At 39.7% G+C, this 6,307-nt stretch overlaps 1 long non-coding RNA gene across 1 annotated transcript in view; it reads left to right on the top strand.

The window, feature by feature from the left end:
- The window catches only part of LOC133064414 (uncharacterized), a 45,299-nt gene extending 39,524 nt beyond the window's left edge, over positions 1–5,775 (top strand). The window contains exon 5 of the long non-coding RNA XR_009694630.1: positions 4,409–5,775. This is a non-coding gene — a long non-coding RNA (uncharacterized LOC133064414). The remainder of the gene's footprint in view (positions 1–4,408) is intronic.
- Positions 5,776–6,307: the final 532 nt, after the last annotated feature.

Raw genomic sequence — 6,307 nt, 5'->3', positions numbered from 1 at the left:
TGTTTTTTATACCTTCTGTGTTGGCATCCTCTGTTTAAATTACGTCTGCCTACTTTGAAATCACTGATATGGCAGTATCTAGCCATTTGCCAGTTAGAACACCTTAAAAGTTCCTTTCTCTGAATTTACCTTCTTTCATTCAATTTTCCATGGACATAGACTCCTAAAGGTGATCATTCTCTATGAAAATCCTTTGATGCTGAGTTAGTGTTCTCGAAGGTAAGCAAACTCTATTCCAGATACTTTATAATGTGCCATTTCATCCTTATCACTCAAGTTTTAGCTTTCCTCTGGACCTTTTCCAGTTTCTCTTTCTTCCCTACCCACTTCTCTAAGCGTGATGATTGGAACATTGCAGTAATAGCTATCTGACAAATGTGGGAGCTGAGCTTTATTATGCTTTAATTTATGCAAATTAATTCTGGAAATATATTGAGTGGAAAACTCAATCCTTAGAGCATAGAAATTTAGAATTAATTCCAGGCCCTTTTATTTACTAGTTATGGAGTCTTGGCCAAGTGATATATTAACTTACATATCCGTATTAACTCACGTGTTCATTAAAATATTTCATTCCTTGTTAAAAATGGGAATACTAATTTTTGCTTTGATAGCTCAGTTGGTAAAGAATCTGCCTGCAATGCAAGAGACCCTGGTTTGATTCCTGGGTTGGGAAGATCCTCTGGAGAAGGGAAAGGTTCCCCACTCCAGTATTATGGCCTGGAGAATTCCATGGACTGTATAGTCCGCGGGGTTGCAAAGAGTCAGACACAACTGAGCGACTTTCACTTTCAGGATAATTGAGAATGAACTATAAAGCATCTGGCATGTAATGGGTGTTATATAAATTGTAATTAAAACAATAGCAGAAAGTGTTATTTCTGTTATTATTACCACTTTAATCATGGTGGCCAGATGCTGGGTTTTATGTTACATTTGCTTTATTTCCAAAGTTAAGTTTGGTTTATTCATCAACTAAATGTCCTATGTGTTTTTATAAGAACATTGGAAACGTCACATGGAATTAGTCCGGAAGTTTTTTGGTTTTTTTTTTTTTTTCCATTTCTAGTTTAGAACAGTTGCTTTTCTGAATGTTTAAAGTTTGATTGTCTTCTTACTTCCAGTATTGCTACTGTAAAGTGCTTTAAAATGACTCCTCTGTTGGTTTCGATATCTGGGTCGTTTGTAGATTGGTTTGTAGATTGGCTTCTGTGAGGCAGGGCCAGGTTAGGCAGGAGCTGGACAGAGAGCAAGAGAGCAGCAATCTAATGAGATCTGACCATTCAGGAGTTAACGTGGACAAAAGTTATCAATGAGTTTGCAGAGAGTTCCAGACTCTAATCCATCCCACTTGATAATAGCTTGTATAGCCTCTTCTTGACCAGGTAATTTCTTGCCCTTGAGCTGGCCTGTTCTTTTTGCCCCGGCACCTAGTCTTAGCACTTGCCTCTAAGAATTGCTGTTACTGGCTGTTCAAAAAGGAAGTAGAGAACAAATATTGATAGATCTCTCGAAAATAGAAATGAAAGTCAGAAAGAAAACCTCAGTAGACAGTTTTGATAAGAAGTAGAGAAAATTAACCATAATGCAGAAAAGAAGAGCAAGAAAACAGAAAATAGAAAAAAGAATATAATAAGAAGTCTAACTCAGGAGTTTCAATAGCAGTTACAGAAAAAGAAAAACCAGGGGTATAAAATAATTTAAAAACTTACATTTTAATATGCAGAAATATTGATGAAAATAGACCCATATGACTAAATTTAGAACAGTTGCTGCAAATGAAACACACTTGAAGATTCCAAGAGGAAAAAAAGTCAAGTCACATATAAAAGACTAGAAATGTTAGTATTTGGATTTTTCACTAACAATACTGGAAATGAGAAGACAATCAGCCTTTAAAAATTCAGAAGAGTAATTGTTCTAAACTAGAATTTTATACGCCAACCGAACCATGCAACTGTTGAGAGGATATAAATTACAACATTTTCAGACAGGCACAATCTCCAAATTTATCACCCATGTGCTATTTCTGAAAAGGCAGCTGGCATGTTCATTAGTTATTAGTTATTAAGGAAAATATAAATTAAACCTACAATGAGATATAACTACAAATTTAGCGGAATGGTTAAAATAGAAAATTGATAACACCAAACGCTTGTGACGATGCAGAGAAATAGGATCTCTCATACACTGCTGGTGGGAATGTAAAAATGCTGGTGGGAATGTAAAAATGTAAAGCCACTGTGGAAAAGAGTTTGGAAGGGTCTTAGAAAACTTTACATGTACTTACCATGTAACCCAGAAATTGTACTCTTGTACATTTACCCCAGAGAAATGAAACTGTTTTCACACAGAAATCGGCACATGAATGTTTCTAACAGCTTTATGCTTAAGAGAAAACTATATTAAACAACCCAAATGTCCTTCAGTAGATGAATGGTTAAACAAAATCTGGTACAACCATACAACCATACGTAGAATCCTACTCAGCAATTAAAGAGAATGAACTATGGACAAAGCTAGAGGAGGTGAAGAAATTCAAGCTGAGCTATTTCAAATCCTGAAAGATGAGGCTGTGAAAGTGCTGCACTCAATAGGCCAGCACATTTGGAAAACTCAGCAGTGGCCACGGGACTGGAAAAGGTCAGTTTTCATTCCGATCCCAAGGAAGGACAATGCCAAAGAATGTTCAGACTCCCACACAGTTGTACTCATTTTACATGCTATCAAGGTAATGCTCAAAATCCTGCAAGCGAGGCTTCAACAGTACACAAATTGAGAATTTCCAGATGCACAAGTTGAATTTAGAAGGGACAAAGGACAGAGATCAAATTGCCAACATATACTGGATCATAGAACAAGCAAGAGAATTCCAGAAAAACATCTTCATTGACTGTACCAAAGCCTTTGACTGTGTGGATCACAACAAACTATGGAAAATTCTTCAAGAGATGGGAATACCAGACCACCTTGCCTGTCTCCTGAGAACACTGTATCCAGGTCAAGAAGCAACAGTTAGAACAACAGACTGGCTGAAAATTGGAAAAGGAGTGCTTCAAGGCTGTGTGCTGTCACCCGCTTATTTAACCTATATGCAGAGTACATCAGGAGAAACGCCGGGCTGGAGGAAGCACAGGCTGGAATCAAGATTGCCGGGAGAAATACAATAACCTCAGATACGCAGATGACACCATCCTAATGGCAGAAAGTGAAGAGAAACTAAAGAGCCTCTTGATGAAGGTGAAAGAAAAGAGTGAAAAGACTGGCTTAAAATTCAGCATTCAGAAAACTAAGATCATGGCATCTGGTCCCATAACTTCATGGCAAATAGATGAGAAATAATGGAAACAGTGAGAGACTTTATTTTCTTGGGCTCCAAAATCAGTGCAGATGGTGACTGCAGCCATGAAATGAAAAGACTCTTGCTCCTTGGAAGAAAAGTTATGACCAACCTAGGCAGCATATTAAAAAGCAGAGACATTACTTTGCCAACAAAGGTCCATCTAGTAAAAGTTATGGTTTTTCCAGTGGTCATACATGAATGTGAGAGTTGGACTATAAAGAAAGCTGAGCCCCGAAGAATTGATTCTTTTGAACTGTGGTGTTGGAGAAGACTCTTGAGAAGTCCCTTGGACTGCAAGGAAATCCAACCAGTCCATCCTAAAGGAAATCAGTCCTGAATGTTCATTGGAAGGACTGTTGCTGAAGCTGAAACTCCAATACTTTGTCCACTTGATGGGAAGAACTGACTCATTGGAAAAGCCCCTGATGCTGGGAAAGATTGAAGGTGGGAGGAGAAGGGGATGACAGAGGATGAGACGGTTGGATGGCATCCATCTACATGATGGAAATGAGTTTGAGGAGGCTCTGGGAGTTGATGATGGACAGGGAGGCCTGGCGTGCTGCAGTCCATGGGGCTGCAGAGTCAGACATGACTGAGTGACTGAACTGAACTGAACTACAACTAAACACTCTCACACACACAAATGAATGCAGGATAAAAGATGACAAAAACTGAACGGTTCAAGTAACTGTAGTGGACCAGTGTCAGTTTCCTGGGTTTGATCTTATGTCTCATCTACCTAAGATGTAACCAGTTGGATGATACACGTGAAGGGTATGCCACACTCTTATCTTTGCAGCTTCAAAGAATTTTGAATGAGTCTATAATTACTTTAAAATGTAAAAAAAAGAAAAACTTTACAGGGCTTGAATTGTAAAAAATGCATACTGAAGTATGAAATGTAAAGTGTGTGTGTGTATTCATTTTTGTTTGTGTTACAAAGTCATCCAGAAAAAATGTTCGTCATAACAGGAAAATCAATAAATATGTTATATATGGAGTAAGGGGGGGGGGAAGTTACTGGAATATGTGATTTTGTTTCTTGTTTTTGCTTTCTTAACAAAGGAGGACAGCAAGAGAGAGAAATAAATGAGATATGAGGTGAAAGAGGGTCATGAAAAAAAAATCCCAAGATGATGACAAAGCAATCCCGAGATGACAACTGGGTACCGGTGATGGAGAGTGAGCCGCCCGAATATCTCCAGTAGAAATTTCTTCAAAATGGTGAAACTGATACAATTTGTGACATGAATCATTGTGTTAAGAGAACTTAGAAAAACTAGTGGAGAGTTTTGGGTTGAAAAGCGAGAAGAAAAAGAAAAACCATAATTCCAGGGGGAAAAATCACTGTTCAAATTTAAAAAATAGTAAATAGTTCAGCTCTGATGGCATATATTGTCATAAAGATGTAAACAGCAAATTCTCTGACCAAAACTGTGAGCTTTTTAGAGAGCACTGGGGATGAGAGATGTTCGTGTATGTGTTGGTTGGGGTTTGGAAAAAAGTTAAATCTTGATCTTCCATTGTGAGAAAACCAGTGTTTTTCCACTTTTTCAAATCAAGGTATTCATAGAATATGATATTTGTCTGGTTCAGGCTGAATTCGAAATATTTTGAGTTCCAAATGGGCCTACTTGTGAATCAAGATAATTTTGTATGGCTAGTTGATTTTTTAAACCATGTAAATAAATAACTGTGATTATTGAAACCATAAAAAAAGAGGCTACTTCTACTGTGACAAGGCAAGTTAATGTATTAGAGGGAAAAATCTTACATCAAAATATGTTGAATCATCTTCCTTCTTCCCTTATCACCCATCAAGGGTGTGATAGGAAGAATTATGGCCCCCAAGAAAATCCCATGGCCTAATTTCCAGGACTATGAATACAATGAAATATCACACCCATGAATATGTTACCTTAAGTGACAGAAGGAACTTCACACAGTTACTGAGTTTACTTTACAATAGGGAGATTGGCCTGGCTTATTTGAATGGGTTCAGTGTAATCACAGGACATCTTAAAAGCAGAAGTAGAAATTTGAGAAGGATTTGACAGACCACTGCTGGCTTGAAGGTGGAAGGAGCCACATGAGAAGAAATGCAAGTGTCTTTTAGGAGCAGAGAGTGGCCCCTGGCAGACAGACAGCAAGGAGACAGGGACTCATGCCTATAGCTGCGAGTCCCTGGCTTCTTCCGCTGACAAATGAGCTTGGAAGAAAATCCCAAGCCTCAGAACCACAGATCTGGCCGGAGACCCTGAGCAAGTAACCTGTGCTGCTCTTCAGTCGCTAGGTCGTGTCCGCCTCTTCACCACCCCGTGGACCGCAGCACGCCAGGCTCCTCTGTCCTTCTCTGTCTCCCGGAATTGGCTCAAGATTCACACTGATAGAGTCGATGGTGCTGTCTAATCTGATCTGCTACTGCTGGCTTCTCCTCCTGCCTTCAATCTTTCCCGTTATGAGAGTCTTGTCCAATGAATCGGCTCTTTGCACCAGGTGGCCCAAGTATTGGAGCCAGTGACGTAACCTGACTTCTGACCTCTCAGTCGAGAGGATAAATTCGTGTTGTTTCAGACAGCTGTGTTTGTGGTCATTTGTTACACGTGCTGTGCCGTGCTTCATCCCTCAGTTGTGTCTGACTCTTTGTGACCCCACGGACCGTGGCCCACCAAGCATCTCTGTCCTTGGGGACTCTCCAGGTAGGAACACTGCAGTGGGTTGCCATGGCCTCCTCCAGTGAGTCTTCCCAACCCAGGGATGGAACCCAGGTCTCCCACACTGCAGGCAGATTCTTCACCGTCTGAAGCACCAGGAAAACCCAAGAATACTGGGGTGGGTAGCCTCTCCCTTCTCCAGGGGATGGGTAATACAAGAGGATAGTAGTTAGAGTTTTTTCCATTTTGAGCAAGATTTGAAATATGTTATTTTTTGTTGTTGTTGTTGCCTTAGCAACTCTTATTCAGA

This window comes from Dama dama, chromosome 1, assembly GCF_033118175.1.
Source record: "Dama dama isolate Ldn47 chromosome 1, ASM3311817v1, whole genome shotgun sequence".
Classification (NCBI taxonomy): domain Eukaryota; kingdom Metazoa; phylum Chordata; class Mammalia; order Artiodactyla; family Cervidae; genus Dama; species Dama dama.
Note: the sequence above shows the minus strand (reverse complement) of the source record. Positions and strands in the feature narration are given on the sequence as shown.